We start from the raw sequence: 18202 nt of genomic DNA, 5'->3' as shown, positions 1-18202 counted from the left end.
GTCCATTAATCAAGATCAGTTGGACATGATAAAGCACGAGATAGCAAGATTAAACATTGACATCATAGGGATTAGTAAATTAAAATGGATGGGAATGAGCAAGTTAAATTCAGATGACCATTATATCTAATACTGTGGGAGAGAATTCTGTACAGGAAACGGAATAGCCCTCATAGACAACAAAAGAGTCTGAAATGCAGTACTTGGGTGCAGTCTCAAAAATGACAGAATGATCTTGGTTTGCTTCCAAGGCAAGCCACTCAACATCAAATTTATTCAAGTCTATGCAAAATCATTGATGTAAAAGAAGCTGAATTTGACCAGTTCTACTGTTGAAGACCTGCAACATCTTCTAGAACTAATAGCAAAAATCTATGCCCTTCTCATAATAGGGGATTGCAATGTAAAGTTCAGATCAGTTCAGTCACTCAGTCATGTCTGACTCTTTTCTGACCCCATGGACTGCAGCAAGTTAGGCTTCCCTGTCCATCACCAACTCAAGGAGTTGCCTCAGACTCATGTCCATTGAGTCAGTGATGCCATCCAACCATCTTATCCTCTGTCATCCCCTTCTCCTGCCTTCAATCTTTCCCAGCATCAGGGTTTTTCCAATAAGTCAGTTCTTCGCATCAGGTGGCCAGAGGTTTGGTGTTTCAGCTTCATCATCAGTCCTTCTAATGAGTATTCAGGGCTGATTTCTTTAGGATGAACTGGTTTTATCTCCTTTCAGTCCAAGGGACTCTCAAGAGTCTTCTCCAATACCACAGTTCAAAAGCATCAATTTCTTGGTGCTCAGTTTTTTTATATCCCAAATCTCACATCCATACATGACTACAGGAAAAACCATAGCATTGAATAGATGGACCTTTATCGGCAAAGTAATGTCTCTGCTTTTAATATGCTGTCTAGGTTGGTCATAGCTTTTCTTCCAAGAAGCAAAAATCTTTTAATTTCAGGGCTATAGTCACCATCTTCAGTGATTTTGGAGTCCCCCAAAATGAAGTCTGCCACTGTTTTCACTGTTTCCCCATCTATTTGCCATAAAGTAATGGGACCAGATGCCATAATCTTCATTTTTTGAGTGTTGAATTTAAGCCAGTTTTTTTTAACTCTCCTCTTTCACTTTCATCAAGAGGCTCTTTCGTTCTTCTTCACTTTCTGCCATAAGGGTGGTATCATCTGTGTACCTGAGGTTATTGATATTTCTCCCAGCAATCTTGATTCCAGCTTGTGTTTCATCCAACATAGTATTTTGCATTATGTACTCTGCATATGAGTTAAATAAGGAGGGTGACAATATACCACCTTGCCTTACTCCTTTCCCAATTTGGAACCAGTCTGTTGTTCCATGTCCAGTTCTAACTGTTGCTTCATGACCTGCATACACGTTTTTCAAGAGGCAGGTCAGGTGATCTGGTATTCCTATCTCTTGAAGATTTTCCACAGTTTTTTGTGATCCACCCAGTCAAAGGTTTGGGTGTATTCAATAAAGCAGAAGTAGATTTATTTTTTCTGGAACTCTCTTGCTTTTTTGAAGATCCAATGGATGTTGGCAATTTGATTTTTGGTTCCTCTGCCTTTTCTAAATCCCACTTGAACATCTGGAAGTTCACAGTTCATATACTGTTCAAGCCTGGCTTGGAGAATTTTAAGCGTTATTTTTTTAGCATGTGAGGTGAGTGCAATTGTGTGGTAGTTTGAACAATCTTTGGCATTGCCCTTCTTTGAAATTGGAATGAAAACTGACCTTTTCCAGTTCTGTGGCCACTGCTGAGTTTTCCAAATTTTCTGGCATGTTGTATGCAGCACTTTCACATCATCATCTTTTAGGATTTGAAATAGATCAACTGGAATTCCATCACCTCCACTAGCTTTGTTTGTAGCAATGCTTCCTAAAGCCCACTACTTCGCATTCCAGGATGTCTGGCTATAGGACAGTGATCACACCATCATGATTGTCTGGGTCATGAAGATCTTCTTTGTATATTTTTTCTATGTATTCCTCCCACCACTTCTTAATATCTTCTGTTTCCATTAGTTCCATACTATTTCTGTCCTTTATTGAACTCATCTTTGCATCAAATGTTCCCTTGGTATCTCTAATTTTCTTGAAGAAATCTCTACTCTTTCCCATTTTATTTTTTTCCCCCCTCTGTTTCTTTGCATTGATCACCGAGGAAGGCTTTTTTATCTCTCCTTGCTATTCTTTGGAACTCTGCATTCAAATGGGTATATCTTTCATTTTCTCCTTTGCCTTTAGCTTCTCTTCTTTTCTTTGCTATTTGTAAAGCTGCCTCAGATAACCATTTTCCTTTTTGCATTACTTTTTCTTGGGGATGGTTTTGATCACTGCCTCCTGTACAATGTCAGGAACCTTCATCCATAGTTCATCAGGCACTCTGTCTATCACATCTAATCCCTTGAATCTACTTCTTACTTTCACTGTATAAATATAAGGAATTTGATTTAGGTCATGCCTGAATGGTCTAGTAGTTTTCCCTACTTTCTCCAATTTAAATCTAAATTTGGCAATAAGGAGTTCATGATCTGAGCCATAGCCAGCTCCCAGTCTTGTAATTGCTGACAGTATAAAGCTTCTTCATCTTCAGCTACAGAGAATATAATCAATCTGATTTCAGTGTTGACCATCAGATGTTGTCTATGTGTAGAGTTGTCTCTTGTGTTGTTGGAAGAGGGTGTTTGCTATGACCAGTGTTCTCTTGGCAAACTCTGATAGCCTTTGCCCTGCTTCATTTTGTACTCCAAGGTCAAATTTGCCTGTTACTCCAGGTTGACTTCCTACTTTTGCATTCCATTCCTTTATGATGAATAGGACATCTTTTTTGGGTGTTAGTTCTATAAGGTCTTGTAGGTCTTCATAGAACCATTCAACCTCAGCTTCTTCAGCATTACTGGTTGGCCATAGATTTGGATTACTGTGATATTGAATGGTTATCCTTGGAAATGAGCAGAGATCATTCTGTCATGTTTGAGATTGCACTGAAGTACTGCATTTTGAACTCTTTTGTTGACTATGAGGGTTACTCCATTTCTTCTAAGGGATTCTTGACCACTGTAGTAGATATAATGTTCATCTGAATTAAATTCGCCCATTCCAGTCCATTTTATTTCACGGATTCCTAAAATGTTGATGTTCACTCTTGGCATCTCCTTTTTGACTACTTCCAATTTACCTTGATTCATGGAACTAACATTTCAGGTTCCTATGCAATATTGTTATTTAAAGAATCAGACTTTACTTCCATCACCAGTCACATCCACAACTGGGCATTGTTTTTATTTGGTCCATCTCTTCATTCTTTCTGGAGTTTTTTCTCCACTCTTCACCAGTTGCATATTGGACACCTAACAACCTGGGAGTTCATCTTTCAGTGTCATATATTTTTGCATTTTCATGCTGTTTATACTATTTTGCCTTGTCTAAACAATTAAACTGAGTCGTGCCATCCAAGATGGAAGGATTATGGTAGAGAGTCTGACAAAACGTGGTCGACTGGAAAAGGGAATGGCAAACCACTTCGGTATTCTTGCCTCAATAACCCCATGAACAGTATGAAATGCTAAAGTAGGAAGTCAAGAGATACCTGGAATAACAGGAGTACAAAATGAAGCAGGACAAAGCGAACAGAACTTTGTCAAGAGAATAGAGTGGTCACAGCAAAAACCCTTTTCCAACAACCCAGGAGATGACTCTACACATGGACATTGCAGATGGCCAATACCAAAATCAGATTGAGTATGTAAAGATGGAGAAGCTGTATATATTCAGCAAAAGCAAGACCTGGAGCTGACTGTGGTTCAGACTGTGACCTCCTTATTGAAAAATATAGGCTTAAATTAAAGAAAGTAGGGAAAACCACTAGGCCATTCAGGTATGACCTAAATCAAACCCTCCCTTGTGATCACACAGTTGTGGTGACAAATAGATTCAAGGGATTAGATATGGTAGACAGAGTACCTGAACAACTATGTACAGAGGTTTGTAACATGTACAAGAGGGAGAGACCAAAACCATCCCAGAAAGAAAGAAAAGCAAGAAGGCAAAGTGATTGTCTCAGGAAATTTTACAAATAGCTGAGAAAAGAAAGGAAGCAAAAGGCAAGGGAGAAAAATAGAAACATGCTCAATTGAATGAGTTCCAGAGAATAGCATGGAAAGATAATATAACCTTCTTAAATGAACAATACAAAGAAATAGAGGTAAGCAATAGAATAGAAGGACTAGAGATCTCTTCAAGTAAATTAAAGATATCAAGGGAACATTTCTTGCAAGGCCAGGCATGATAAGGGATACAAATATTAAGTACATAATAGAAGCAGAAGAAATTAAAAAGATGTGGCAAGAATACATGAAGAATATACAAAAAAAAATGATCTTATTAATATGGATAACCATGATGGTATGATCAGTCACCTAGATCCAGACATCATGGAGTGTAAAGTCAAGTGGGTCTTAGGAAGCATCACTACCAACAAAGCTAGTGGAGGTGATGTAATTCCAGTTGAGCTATTTCAAATCCTAAAAGATGATGCTGTTAAAATGTTGCACTCAATATGTCAGCAGATTTGGAAAACTCAGCAGAGGACACAGGACTGGAAAAGGTCAGTTTTCATTCCAACCCCCAAAAAAGAGCAATGCCAAAGAATGTTCTAACTACCGTACAATTGCACTCTTTTCACATGCTAGCAAGTTTAGGCTGAAAATTCTTCAATCTAGGCTTCAGTAGTACATGAACCCAGAGATTCCGGATGTACCCGATAGGTTCTGAAATGGCAGGAAAACCAAAGATCAAATTGCCAACATTCGTTGGATCCTGGAAAAAGCAAGGGAATTCCAAGAAAACATCTTCTTTTGCTTCCTTGACTTCACTAAAGTCTTTGACTGTGTGGATTACAACAAACTTTGGAAAATTCTTAGAGAGATGGGAGTACTAGACCACTTTACCTGCCTCCTAAGAAATATGAATGAGGATAAAGAAGCAACCATTAGAAAGAGACATGAAGCAACTGATTGGTTCAAAATTGGGAAAGGAGTAAGACAAGGGTGTTTAGTGTAACCCTGCTTATTTAACCCTGCAGAGTTCATCATGTAAAATGCCAGGCTGTATGAATCACAAGCTGGAATTAAGGTTGCTGGGGAAAATATCAACAAACTCAGATATGTATATAATACCACTCTGTGAAGAAAGTGAAGAGGAACTTAAGAGCCTCTCTGTGAGGATGAAAGAGGAGAGTGAAAAAGCTGGCTTAAAACTCAACATTCAAAAACTAAGATCTTGACATCCAGTCCAATCACTTCATGCAAATAGAAAGGGAAAAAGTGGAAGCAATGACAGATTTTATTTTCTTCAGCTTCAAAATCACTGTGGACAGGGACAGCAGCCATGAAATTAAAAGATACTTACACCTTGGAAGGAAAGCTATGACAAGCTTAGATAGCATATTAAAAAAGTAGAGACATCACTTTGCAAGCAAAGTTCCATATAGTCAAAGCTATTGTTTTTCCAGTAATCATGTATGGAAATGAGAGCTGGACCCTAAAGACGATTGAGCATCCAAGAATTGATGCTATGGGATTGTGGTGCTGGTGTAGACTCTGTAGAGTCCCTTGAACTGCAAGGAGATCACACTATCAATCCTAAAGGAAATCAACTGTGAATATTCATTAGAAGGACTGATGCTGAAGCTGTAATAATTTGGACACCTGATGGAAGAGCTGATTCTTTTGGAAAAGACACTGATATTGGGAAAGACTGAAGGCAAAGGAGAAGAGGGCAGTAGAGAATGAGATAGTTAGATAGTATAACCGACTCAATGGACATAAATTTGAGCAAACTCTGGGAGGCAGTGGAGGACAGAAGAGCCTGTTGTGCTGTAGTCCATGAGATCACAAAGAGTAGGACATGGCTTAACTACTGAACAACAGCAACAGAGTTGTGTTCCTGAGATCTTTTAACCAACAAATAGGTAAAATAACTATTTTATGAGCTTTTAAAATCCTATAGTTGAATGTGTCTTCCAAAAAGATATATTGAAGCCCTAACTCCCAGTACCTCAGAAAATTTCTTATTTGAAGCAGTGTTAATGCAGAGGAAATGAACTATGATAAGGTCATAATGGTAAAGGGTGGGCCCTTCATCTGAGGGTTATAAGTTCAGTTCAGTCACTCAGTTGTTTCCGTCTCTTTGTGATCCCATGGACTGCAGCATGCCAGGCTTCCCTATCCATCACCAAGCCCTGGAGCCTACACAAACTCATGTCCATTACATTGGTGATACCATCCAACCGTCTCATCCTCTGTAGTCCCCTTCTCCTCCCACCTTCAGTCTTTTCCAGAATCAGGGTCTTTTCCAATGAATCAATTCTCCATATCAGGTGGCCAAAGTATTGGAGCTTCAGCTTCAGCATCGGTCCTTCCAATGAATATTCAGAACTGATTTCCTTTAGGATTGACTGGTTGGATCTTCTTGCAGTCCAAGGGACTCTCAAGAGTCTTCTCCAACACCACAGTTCAAAAGCATCAATTCTTCAGTGCTCAGCTTTCTTTATAGACCAACTCTTACATGCATACATGACTACTGGATTATAAGACCAGTGTCTTATAGGAAGAAGATATGATAACACAGGGAAGAATCAGTTGATGGAGACAAAGACTGGAATTACACTGTTGCAAACTAAGAATACCATAGATGGCCAGCAGTGCCACCAAAACTAAGAAGACAGGGAACAGATTTTCCACTTGAACCTTTGAGTTATTGTGGTCTTGCAGACACATTGATTTTGGAATTCCAGCCTCCAGGACTGGAAAGAATAAATTTCTTTTGTTTTAAGCTACCCAGTTTGTCATACTTTATTACAGCAATTCTAGGAGACAATACAGATTGTTTCACATTTATGAAGGCTGCTGCTGCTGCTGCTGCTAAGTCGCTTCGGTCGTGTCTGACTCTGTGCGACCCCTTAGACGGCAGCCCACTAGGCTCCTCTGTCCCTGGGATGCTCCAGGCAAGAATACTGGAGTGGATTGCCATTTCCTTCTCCAATGCATGAAAGTGAAAAGTGAAAGTGAAGTCACTCAGTTGTGTCTGACTCTTCACAACCCCATGGACTGCAGCCTACCAGGCTCCTCCACCCATGGGATTTTCCAGACAAGAGTACTGGAGTGGCTAGCAGTTCAAAATCAGGGTCTTGCCTTTTTGGAAACCTCCAGGAACGGATTCCTTTTTTTTTTTTTTTTTTTTTTGGCCTCTTCCAGTTTCTGGTAGCCCTGGCTGTCTCGTGGCTTTTGGCATCTTAACTGCTATCTCTATTTGCATCTTCATGTGGCCAACTTCCCTCTATATCTCTGTGTCTTTGCAGAGATGCAGAGATGGTGCCTGCGGTGCTCACCTCCTTGTGTCTCTCCTTTCTTGTGAAGACACTAGCCCCATTGGAATAGTAACTACTCTAGAGCAGTATAACCTCATCTTGATTACATTTTCAAATACTCTATTTCTACATAAGGTCACATCAACAGGCTCTGGGGTGGGACTTCAACACATCTCTTGATGTGCTGTAATTCGGTCCATAACTTTAAGAAGTAAATTTAAGGTTAAAATTCAGTTGCAGTATGTTAGTTTCCAATTGTCCATACATTTCTGATGTATGTTTTCCCAAATCTCCAGTGGATGATTCTTTTTTGCCTCTTCTGACTTCTGGTAGCCCTGGCTGATATCCTAAAGGTAGGATAATCTAGAGTCAAATCATACTTCATAGACTATAAGGTAAAATTGATTGCTAGTCAAGTGTTACTTTACGTGCCCTTTGATAGGAAAAAAAAAAACAAAGCACTACCAATTAACTACAGAGTGCTTTCTCAGCATTTAATTTACATCCTTATTAAAGCCTTCTTTTAAACTTACTTAGGCATGGATTTTTTCTTCATACACTACTTTTGTGTGTACATCAAAAGAAAAATAAAAGTGCATCATTTGGTTCATGAATTTTAAATTTTCTGCACTCCTAGTATAACCAAGCAGGACTCTATGGGCCCTTCCCAGGAAAGGCCTTCCCCCATATCTTCTGCTTTAGCTCCTCTGTGAAGTATCTAGATAATAATATTTGGGAGGTGGGTCATAGAGGATCCTGCTGTGATGTATGTCAGAGAGTGTTTTGCCTATGTTATCCTCTAGGAGTTTTATAGTTTCTGGTCTTACGTTGAGATCTTTAATCCATTTTGAGTTTATTTTTGTGTATGGTGTTAGAAAGTGTTCTAGTTTCCTTCTTTTACAAGTTGTTGACCAGATTTCCCAGCACCACTTGTTAAAAGAGATTGTCTTTAATCCATTGTATATTCTTGCCTCCTTTGTCAAAGATAAGGTGTCCATATGTGCGTGGATTTATCTCTGGGCTTTCTATTTTGTTCCATTGATCTATATTTCTGTCTTTGTGCCAGTACCATACTGTCTTGAGAACTGTGGCTTTGTAGTAGAGCCTGAAGTCAGGTAGGTTGATTCCTCCAGTTCCATTCTTCTTTCTCAAGATCGCTTTGGCTATTCGAGGTTTTTTGTATTTCCATACAAATTGTGAAATTATTTGTTCTAGCTCTGTGAAGAATTCTGTTGGTAGCTTGATAGGGATTGCATTGTATCTATAGATTGCTTTGGGTAGTATACTCATTTTCACTATATTGATTCTTCCAATCCATGAACATGGTATATTTCTCCATCTGTTAGTGTCCTCTTTGATTTCTTTCACCAGTGTTTTATAGTTTTCTATATATAGGTCTTTAGTTTCTTTAGGTAGATATATTCCTAAGTATTTTATTCTTTCCATTGCAATGGTGAATGGAATTGTTTCCTTAATTTCTCTTTCTGTTTTCTCATTATTAGTGTATAGGAATGCAAGGGATTTCTGGGTGTTGATTTTATATCCTGCAACTTTACTATAGTCATTGATTAGTTCTAGTAATTTTCTGGTGGAGTCTTTAGGGTTTTCTATGTAGAGGATCATGTCATCTGCAAACAGTGAGAGCTTTACTTCTTCTTTTCCAATTTGGATTCCTTTTATTTCTTTTTCTGCTCTGATTGCTGTGGCCAAAACTTCCAAAACTATGTTGAATAGTAATGGTGAAAGTGGGCACCCTTGTCTTGTTCCTGACTTTAGAGGAAATGCTTTCAATTTTTCACCATTGAGGATAATGTTTGCTGTGGGTTTGTCATATATAGCTTTTATTATGTTGAGCTATGTTCCTTCTATTCCTGCTTTCTGGAGAGTTTTGATCATAAATGGATGTTGCATTTTGTCAAAGGCTTTCTCTGCATCTATTGAGATAATCATATGGTTTTTATTTTTCCATTTGTTAATGTGGTGTATTACATTGATTGATTTGTGGATATTGAAGAATCCTTGCATCCCTAGGATAAAGCCCACTTGGTCATGGTGTATGATCTTTTTAATGTGTTGTGACATACATCACAGCAGGATCCTCTATGACCCACCTCCCAGAATATTGGAAATAAAAACAAAAATAAACAAATGGGACCTAATTAACCTTAAAAGCTTCTGCACATCAAAGGAAACTATTAGCAAGGTGAAAAGACAGCCTTCAGAATGGGAGAAGATAATAGCAAATGAAGCAACTGACAAACAACTAATCTCGAGAATATACAAGCAACTCCTACAGCTCAACTCCAGAAAAATAAATGACCCAATCAAAAAATGGGCCAAAGAACTAAATAGACATTTCTCCAAAGAAGACATACAGATGGCTAACAAACACATGAAAAGATGCTCAACATCACTCATTGTCAGAGAAATGCAAATCAAAACCACTATGAGGTACTATTTCACACCAGTCAGAATGGCTGCGATCCAAAAGTCTACAAGTAATAAATGCTGGAGAGGGTGTGGAGAAAAGGGAACCCTCTTACACTGTTGGTGGGAATGCAAACTAGTACAGCCACTATGGAGAACAGTGTGGAGATTCCTTAAAAAACTGGAAATAGAACTGCCTTATGATCCAGCAATCCCACTGCTGGGCATACACACTGAGGAAACCAGAAGGGAAAGAGACACATGTACCCCAATGTTCATCGCAGCACTGTTTATAATAGCCAGGACATGGAAGCAACCTAGATGTCCATCAGCAGATGAATGGATAAGAAAGCAGTGGTACATATACACAATGGAGTATTACTCAGCCGTTAAAAAGAATACATTTGAGTCAGTTCTAATGAGGTGGATGAAACTGGAGCCTATTATACAGAGTGAAGTAAGCCAGAAAGAAAAACACCAATACCGTATACTAACACATATATATGGAATTTAGAAAGATGATAACAATAACCCTGTGTACGAGACAGCAAAAGAGATACTGATATATAGAACAGTCTTATGGACTCTGTGGGAGAGGGAGAGGGTGGGAAGATTCGGAGAATGGCATTGAAACATGTGAACTATCATGTATGAAACGAGTTGCCAGTCCAGGTTCAATGCACGATACTGGATGCTTGGGGCTAGTGCACTGGGACGACCCAGAGGGATGGTATGGGGAGGGAGGAGGGAGTAGGGTTCAGGATGGTGAACACATGTATACCTGTGGCAGATTCATTTTGATATTTGGCAAAACTAATACAATTATGTAAAGTTAAAAATAAAATAAAATTAAAAAAAAAAAAAAATATCCAAGGAAAAAAAAAAAAAGAACAGCTTCTGTTCCCTCCAATAGAATGAAATGGTTCTTGATTTTACTACTGATCTCTAGAATTTCAAGGTTAGGTGTTAAAGCAGAAATATCAGATACACAGACAACTTTGGTAGTAGAAACATCTGATTTTTCTGCCTGAGTATAATGGAGTTCTTGTTTTCCTTACCATAACACCATAGAGCTTTGCCGACTTGATGGATATGAGTTTGAGCAAGCTCCAGGAGTTGGTGATGAACAGGGAAACCTGACGTGCTGCAGTCCATGGGGTCTCAAAGAGTCAGACACAACTGAGCAACTGAACTGAACTAAATGCCGTAGATGCCATATTAATGAGATGACAGCTATAGAATATCAAGATAAGTTTGGGTATTTTTCTCTGATTAATCTCTAGGTATGTTACACATCCATACTCAATTCTGTTATCTTCTCAAAGATACTGTAAGCCACATAATATTTTTAATAATTTCTTTTTTGTTCAAACAAGGTAGAAGAAATTTACTTATCTTCAAAGGAGATCCCTAACTGTTAGTTTCCATGATGCTACACTCTCTTGAATGTTTTCTTATAACTGTGATTGCCTTTGGTCTCCTTTCATATCTCCTTATCTTCCTCCACGTTGTGAGAAAAGATGCTCAAGCCATGAAAAGATACCCTGAATGATGAAATGCTTCATAGAGAGAGAGAAACCCAAAGAGGGTAAATATCCCAGGATTCACTGAAGAGCTCACCTTCATCATGGCACTTTCATCCCTAATCACCCCAGCTGACACTATGTAAGTCAGAGACAAATGATCTAGGTGAGTTCTCCTGAAATCATTATCCTCAAATTTATGAAGAAAATGCAGTGATTGTTTTGATCCACTAAGAACTAGAGTTCTTTCTTACATCACAGTAGATAACAAAATAATTAGCAAACAATGAGTTATTTCAGGGAAAGAAACTTTCATTACTTTTAGCTGTTTCCTTCATAGCTCTGCAGCTATCTTCAAAAATGCTCCAGTTGTAAATAGTTGGTCTGCCGATATTTTCATTGCAAATGCTTCCATTTCTATAAAGTGATTGTTTAGCTTGCTAATGCAAATTAAGCAGCTGCTTATAAGATGAAGATAAAGAGAATGACTGGTTTAGAGTGTTTTATGACTTTTAGATGTGGAAAAAGAAGATAATGTGATAAACACGCTTGCATTGTATTTGGATGTGAATTTTAAACAAAGCTAATTTTACATATAACAGTTTTTCCAGGAGGATTCTATTTGAGGAGTTTCTGCAGTTAGCAAGCGACTATCTCACCTCAATTAGATTACCCAATGGAAATATGCAGTTACAGTCATACTTAGCAAACTAACAGTATCAGTAATATGTAATGTGTTATATTTGTCAAATAAATGAAACTTCTTCCTTTGAATTTTAATTTTGAGTGTAGCTAAGTGGGCAGTCATTATTAAATGAAGGCTGCTGGAAATCAATAATTTGAATTTCTAAATGTGTATGTCAATTAAAACCTTCATGAAAACAGAGAAAGCCTTTGAACTGCTGGAAGATTTTTAGCAAAACTGCTTTGCACAGTGTTCTGCCGTGTCCTATTCACTTGAGATAAGCCTTCCAGGATGCAAGTTAAAACAGAGATGGGTTGCCTGGATGCAAAGAAAATAAGAGCAACACCAACAACTAAAATATAAGACCGCTGATATCACAGTAAGGTTGTGCACAGCAGTGGCTTGAAAGGAGGGAGGATAATCAGTAAGCTGGGCTTTTCTCTGAGTGTTCAGAATACTCTTCAGGCTTTATATCATCTTCTGGATAAACACTGCATAGCTTAGATGGCAGCTGCATTATCCAAATCCATTCCTTTGGTTGGGGGAAAAAGTTTTGCCATCATCACAGAAGTGTGAATCTGGGGAGAAAAATCTTTCACAGATGAAAGCCAAATACTTTTAGATTTCTGATTTGTCCATGAACTCTAATAAGGACACTGGTGCTGCAAAATTGAGACTCTCACATAAGTCACTTTAATACCATCCTCACTTAAACGGGGGATGGCTGTAACATTGCTGAATAAATCATTTTTTGCTAAGAAGCAAAACATTTGGAGTGTTATTACAGTAGGCTCAGGTACTCAATGACAAGGAAGAGATCAGCAGGACTATGTAAACTGTATTTATAAAATATGATTTATACACCAACCCTGAAAAAAAAACCCTAAACTTTCATACTTAGTAAAATACAGTTGGATTATTATTTCTGTAATGGCAAATAGGGGAATAGCTATTCACTAGGAGGTGCCGGGTCTGCAGTTTTGAAAACTCACCAAAGGTAGGACACAGCATTTTTAATGTCAGAGGGGATTTAGTGGGAGATTTTTGATGAGAGAGGAGTCACCCTAGTCAAGGTCTCTTTGTGGGAGACTGCCTTGGTAAATAGCAATCACAAAGTACCACCTCTCAATGGACAATAGGTCACTGATGTGGCATGAATCATTCATCCAAGGTCTCCAAAGTCTCTGCTACCCTGGGGTTGTATGACTTCATAGTGAATAGGAAATGAAATCAGGTTCATGTCTAATTCTTCCTTTAATGGCCTATAGAGCTTTTCTTGGGCAGGTTTAAGCCATGCTGACTGGGCTCTGTTGAGACAAAACACAAACTGCTGCTGCTTATATGATTGTTTTCTCCGTGAGTAAAAGAAACTTTTCTGTTTGTTAATTTTATGTCTTACAAAAGCACAATAATGATGTAGAAAAAATAAAGTGTTTTTTGCCTTTTTTTTTTTTTTACTGATACAAAAGTGGAAAAGATAATACAAATAATAAAAGGGGAAGCAGTAGTTTTTGGATACATTTATTCCTCTTTTTTATGAGTCTATTTTTATAACACATTCATCATTTCATTTAAATGAATGAATTAGCCATGCTGAGTTATAACCCCTAACTTCTCACCTTCTGCCCACTAATTGGATTTTGAACTTGACTATTAGCCCTGGATTGATACCAGTATTTGGCACTTTGAAATATTGGTCATTTTTAGGTAAATGTCAGTTCCATGGAATCACCAATATAGAGTAAAGCTGTAGTTGTGTGAAAAGTGTATGAAGTCATCTTTGTTCACCACTTAGTAAAGCAGAGCCTGGGGGCTGTAGGTGGGGAGAGGGGTTTCTTAGAAAACTTGTCCTTCTTTCACCTTATCCATAACTTAGAAAGTGTGAGTCACGCAGCAAGAGCAGTATTTCTTAAGCCTTAGCACCAATTGCATCTTATAATAAACATTTATCTAGCACATTTGAGCAATGAACACTTAACAATTGGAGAGGAGAAAGTTTGCCAAGGGAAACAGATGTTAGTTTGCATTATTTATGGCAATTTATGTATTGATTATTCCTAACATGCTAATTTCTAAGTGAATAATGTCTCTTTCATTAACACCTCCCCTGTATTTCTTTTAATCATGTTTCACCAGGCTAGCCTCTCCTTTATATTTTAAACTTTTACATGGAATGCAATAACGTTCACAAAATGACCATGTGTCTAGACTAAAGTAAATATAACTTTAGATCAATGAAGCCAGTATGTCAAATCTTCCTGAATCAGTGAGGGATTATATTAGTTCTGAAATGTAAAAATCAAGTTGCGAAAGAAAGGTTTTAAATTCAATTAGTGTCTCATATTCAACTAGTGCCTAAACTCAACTAGTGGTTCAGATTAGACATACAAATGTTTTTAATTGTCACCTAATTTTGGATCTTTTGTAAAAGACCCGAGATATTGTCACCATGATAATTATTATATTTTGTATAACTAGGAAAAGAGAAAATAAGAATTTTGGCTACTTCCCTGAAGCACTTCAAAATATGATTTTTTAAACAGCTGTAGGTGGTTTCACTCCTTTAACAACTTGAGGATTTCCTTTTAAAAGATACTCACTTTCAAAATTAGAACTAAATTCCTAATCTCTGGATAAATACAAGACTCAGAATCATATCACAAGTCAATTCTGACATTATGCAAAGACCTAGTGATATATAAGATGAAACAGATGATGTTAGAACTGAAGATAATATTAGTGTGTATTGATGTGTTAATACATTATTCAGATTAAATATCAAAAATACACAGAAGAACTCTACAAAAAAGATCTTCACAACCAAGATAATCACAATGGTGTGATCACTCACCTACAGCCAGACATCCTGGAATGTGAAGTCAAGTGGGCCTTAGAAAGCATCACTACGAACAAAGCTAGTGGAGGTGATAAAATTCCAGTTGACCTATTTCAAATCCTGGAAGATGATGCTGTGAAAGTGCTGCATTCAATATGCCAGCAAATTTTGAAAACTCAGCAGTGGCCACAGGACTGGAAAAGGTCAGTTTTCCTTCCAATCCCAAAGAAAGGCAATGCCAAAGAACGCTCAAACTATTAACACCTCCCCTGTATTTCTTTTAATCGTGTTTCACCAGGCTAGCCTCTCCTTTATATTTTAAACTTTTACATGGAATGCAATAACCATTGCACAATTGCACTCATCTCACACGCTAGTAAAATAATGCTCAAAATTCTCCAAGCCAGGCTTCAGCAATATGTGAACCTTGAACTTCCTGATGTTCAAGCTGGTTTTAGAAAAGGCAGAGGAACCAGAGATCAAATTGCCAACATACGCTGGATCATCGAAAAAGCAAGCGAGTTCCAGAAAAACATCTACTTCTGATTTATTGACTATGCTAAAGCCTTTCAATGTGTGGATCACAATAAACTGTGGAAAATTCTGCAAGAGATGGGAATATCAGACCACCTGACCTGCCTCTTGAGAAACTTATATGCAGGTCAGGAAGCAACAGTTAGAACTGGACATGGAACAATAGACTGGTTCCATATAGAAAAAGGAGTATGTCAAATCTGTATGTTGTCACCCTGCTTATTTAACTTCTATGCAGAGTACATCATGAGAAACACTGGGCTGGAAGAAGCACAAGCTGGAATCAAGATTGCCGGGAGAAATATCAAGAACCTCAGATATGCAGATGACACCACCCTTATGGCAGAAAGTGAAGAACTAAAAAGCCTCTTGATGAAAAAGAAAGAGGAGAGTGAAAAAGTTGGTTTAAGTCTCAACATTCAGAAAATGAAGATCATGGCATCTGGTCCCATGACTTCATGGGAAACAGTGGAAACAGTGTCCGACTTTATTTTTTGGGCTCCAAAATCACTGCAGGTGGTGATCGCAGACATGACATTAAAAGATGCTTACTCCTTGGAAGGAAAGTTATGACCAACCTAGATAGCATATTGAAAAGCAGAGACATTACTTTGCCAACAAAGGTCCGTCTAGTCAAGGCTATGGTTTTTCCAGTAGTCATGTATGGATGTGAGAGTTGGACTGTGAAGACAGCTGAGTGCCGAAGAATTGATGCTTTTGAACTGTGGTGTTGGAGAAGACTCTTGAGAGTCCCTTGGACTGCAAAGAGATCCAACCAGTCCATTGTAAAGGAAATCAGTCCTGGGTGTTCTTTGGAGGGACTGATGCTAAGCTGAAACTCCAATACTTTGGCCACTTCATGTGAAGTGTTGACTCATTGGAAAAGACTCTGATGCTGAGAGGGATTGGGGGCAGGAGGAGAAGGGGACGACAGAGGATGAGATGGCTGGATGGCATCACTGACTCAATGGAAGTGAGTTTGAGTGAACTCTGGGAGTTGGTGATGGACAGGGAGGCCTCAGTTCAGTTCAGTTCAGTTCAGTTGCTCAGTTGTGTCCAACTCTTTGCGATCCCATGAATTGCAGCATGCCAGGCCTCCCTGTCCATCAGCAACTCCCAGAGTTCACTCAGACTCATGTCCATCAAGTCAGTGATGCCATCCAGCCATCTCCTCCTCTGTCGTCCCCTTCTCCTTCCCCCAATCCCTCCCAGCATCAGAGTCTTTTCCAATGAGTTAACACTTCTCATGAGGTGGCCAAAGTACTGGAGTTTCAGCTTTAGCATCATTCCCTCCAAAGAAATCCCAGGGCTGATCTCCTTCAGAATGGACTGGTTGGATGTCCTTGCAGGCCAAGGGACTCTCAAGAGTCTTCTCCAACACCACAGTGCAAAAGCATCGATTCTTCAGTGCTCAGCCTTCTTCACAGTCCAATTCTCACATCCATACATGACCACTGGAAAAACCATAGCCTTGACTAGACAGATCTTTTTTGGCAAAGTAATGTCTCTGCTTTTCAATATCCTATCTAAGTTGGTCATAACTTTTCTTCCAAGGAGTAAGCGTGTTTTAATTTCATGGCTGCAGTCACCCCCTGCAGTGATTTTGCAGCCCCAACAAATAAAATCTGACACTGTTTCCACTGTTTCCCCATATATTTCCCATGAAGTGATGGGACCAGATGCTATGACCATCGTTTTCTGAATGTGAGCTTTAAGCCAACTGTTTCACTCTCCTCTTTCCTTTTCATCAAGAGGCTTTTTAGTTCTTCTTCACTTTCTGCCATAAGGGTGGTGTCATCTGCATATCTGAGGTTCTTGATATTTCTCCCGGCAATCTTGATTCCAGCTTGTGCTTCTTCCAGCCCAGCGTTTCTCATGATGTACTCTGCGTAGAAGTTAAATAAGCAGGGTAACAATATACATCCTTGACGTACTCCTTTTCCTATTTGGAACCAGTCTGTTGTGCCATGTCCAGTTCTAACTGTGGCTTCCTGACCTGCATGCTGCAATTCATGGTGTCGCAAAGAGTCAGACATGACTGAGTGACTGAACGGAACTGAATTTTTAATTTATATATATATGAAAATAGTTCACATATATGTATATTCAAGAATTTTGAAATCCAGACAAGTTTATGCTAAAATTTGGCATCTGAACTTTGTTCTTTAAGTGCCAGAAAATAATTTAATAACAATCTCTTACCTACAGTGCTGTGTCACAGTGTGAAACAAAGGAAAATTCACTGTGATTTGTGCATATGCTTAATTCTGTCTGTGCTGCTGCTGCTGCTAAGTCACTTCAGTCGTGTCCAACTCTGTGTGACCCCATAGATGGCAGCCCACCAGGCTCCACCGCCCCTGGGATTCTCCAGGCAAGAACTCTGAAGTGGGTTGCCATTTCCTTCTCTGATACCTGAAAGTGAAAAGTGAAAGTGAAGTTGCTCAGTCGCATCTGATTCTTCGCGATCCCATGGACTGCAGCCTACCAGGCTCCTCTGTTCATGGGATTTTCCAAGCAAGAGTACTGGAGTGGGGTGCCATTGCCTTCTCCCTCTGTCTATGCTAGATATTATCCAAAATAAGAGAGAAATGCTCCCTTAATCTTTATATCAAAGAATAACTTTTATTATAAAACTTAGTGATAAGTAAAAACTATCCACTGGCATATGAGAAATGGGCCTCGAACATATAGAACCTTAATAAATATTTCCAGAATGCATGAAAAGCAAACTTTTCTTATTTGCCCTTCATATCAATATTGTAAGTTATTTTCAAATTCATTTAATGGGAAAGAAGACTTTGACAGAGCAATG

The sequence above is a fragment of the Bubalus bubalis genome, chromosome 16 (assembly GCF_019923935.1).
Source record: "Bubalus bubalis isolate 160015118507 breed Murrah chromosome 16, NDDB_SH_1, whole genome shotgun sequence".
NCBI classification, from domain to species: Eukaryota; Metazoa; Chordata; class Mammalia; order Artiodactyla; family Bovidae; genus Bubalus; species Bubalus bubalis.
Note: the sequence above shows the minus strand (reverse complement) of the source record.